The following is a 2,077-nucleotide window of genomic DNA, read 5'->3' on the forward strand; positions in this document are numbered from 1 at the left end:
ATTATATGTGGTCTAGATTATGGGTATTTCATGCACTAAAAGTGTTTGATGAAATATCTGAACCAAGGTTGTTAGAGGTTTAAGTATTATTCATCATGGGAATGATTGTTTAAATGCTTAAATGACAGAATAAACTGGTTCGTAATGCTTGTTGATTCATGTTTCACTAATGATGATTAGGTTAGAAACTGTTTTAACATTGAAGTTAATACCTTCATGAGAGGATTAGCTTAGTTAATGATGTTTAAGTTGAATGGTTTGCTTGATCACATGATTCATTAGTTCACTAGTTTAGTACCAAAGGCACCCTAATCCAATATAATGGCTAAGACCTTTCTCATCATCATACATACATTCTCATCTCATTTAGCTTGTTTACTTGGTTGTTTAAGTTAATCATTAGCTTTAATCCTTGTTTTAAGTTCTTAGTTGTCATTAATCATCAAAACCTTACTCATTTGGCTTCAATTAAGAACTGATCCTGCATCTTAGTGTCTACACATGATGGATTGATACCCTTTGTACTGCAAAGTGACAAAAGGGATTGATAACCCCTCTTTAGAGCCTTGAAAACTCTAAGTTATCAATTGGCGCCGTTGCCAAAGTGTGATAGCATTAAGATTGTGTCATTTCTTGAGATCAAGCATTTTCTTTTGTATTTTCTATTTTCTTTCAAGTTCTGGTTGTGAGTTTCAGGTGCATGAACACCAGGTCCAGATCAAGAAGTTGTGGTCCACCTTTCCCCTTAAACGACAACATTAATCTTTTGGTACCAAGGAGGAGAAGGGATAGGCGTGGAAGACAGACTGATCAGGCTGACATGGAAGATCAAAGAGAGCATGTGGTTGACATTGAGCAACCGGCTCAGGAGCAACAGGCTCAGGGTAATGGAGCTGGTAATGCAGCTGGTAATGGAGCTGGTCAAGGGTTACATCAGGGTAATGTTCATCAGGAACAAGTGCATCAACAGCAAGCTTATGTCCACCAGGGACAAGCTCCAGCTCATCAGCAAAAGCACCAGGCCAATGTATAGCAAAGACAACAGGCTCACCACCATCAGCCCTTCCAACACCAACAAAGGAGATATGAGCAGCCACAGGTCTATGTTGGAGAGAATGACAGGGCCAATGGTCATCAGTATGGAGCTGGAATTCAAGCACCACCTGTGCAAAACAACAACTTTGAAGTGAAGGCATCCTTACTGATTATGGTCCAAAACTCCAAGTTCCATGGATTAGCAATGGGAGATCCCTTGGAACACGTGGATCAATTTAATAAGGTTTGTGACTTGACAAAGATAAATGGAGTATCTGAGGATAGCTTCAAGCTCAGATTATTCCCCTTCAGTCTTGGTGACAAAGCTCACCAATAAGAAAAGAACCTCCCAAGAGGCTCCATTCAGACCTGGGAGCAATGCAAGCAGGCCTTTCTATCTAAGTTCTTCTACACTTCCAAAACAGCTAAACTGTGAAACCAAATATCTAGCTTCACTCAACACAGCAATGAGAGTTTTGGTGAAGCATATGAGAGATTCAGGAGCTACACCAACCAATGCCCACACCATAGGTTTAGTGAGGCTTCTCTTCTCAGTACACTTTATAGAGGAGCTCTTCCCAAGATTAGGAACCAGCTGGATACTGCCTCCAATGGTAACTTTCTGGTAAGGAGATTCATGCTGCTTTAGAGCTGGTTGAGAACTTAGCAATGAGCAATGATACATATAGAGAAGACTTTGATAGAGCCAATAGGAGTGAGAGTTCAAGCAGGGATCAAAGGTATGAGAAGGACTTTAAAACACTTGAAAGCAAGCTGGACAAGGTGTTATTGGCCACTCAAAAGCCAATGCACTTTGTAGGAGAGTATGAGGAACCTTCTCAATGCGTTGAGAACATCAGTGAAGAGGGTCTTACTCAGGAAGATCTTAACTGTATTGGGAATCAGAGGTTCCAAAGATATCAGTATGGCAATGCCAATCAGAACCTCTCTTACAGGAATCCCAATGTAGCAAACCCACAAGACCAAATCTACCTTACTTCTCAATTTCCACAGAATTTTGTTCCCAAGAACAACTTTCAAG

The 2,077-nt window shown here is 40.5% G+C and overlaps 1 non-coding gene across 1 annotated transcript; it reads right to left on the minus strand.

The window, feature by feature from the left end:
- Nucleotides 1-1,462: 1,462 nt before the first annotated feature.
- Nucleotides 1,463-1,569, minus strand: LOC112086003. The gene has a single exon (XR_002899239.1). It is a non-coding gene; the product is annotated as a small nucleolar RNA R71 (small nucleolar RNA).
- Nucleotides 1,570-2,077: the final 508 nt, after the last annotated feature.

Source organism: Eutrema salsugineum, unplaced genomic scaffold (genome assembly GCF_000478725.1).
Source record: "Eutrema salsugineum unplaced genomic scaffold, Eutsalg1_0 scaffold_25, whole genome shotgun sequence".
NCBI lineage: Eukaryota > Viridiplantae > Streptophyta > Magnoliopsida > Brassicales > Brassicaceae > Eutrema > Eutrema salsugineum.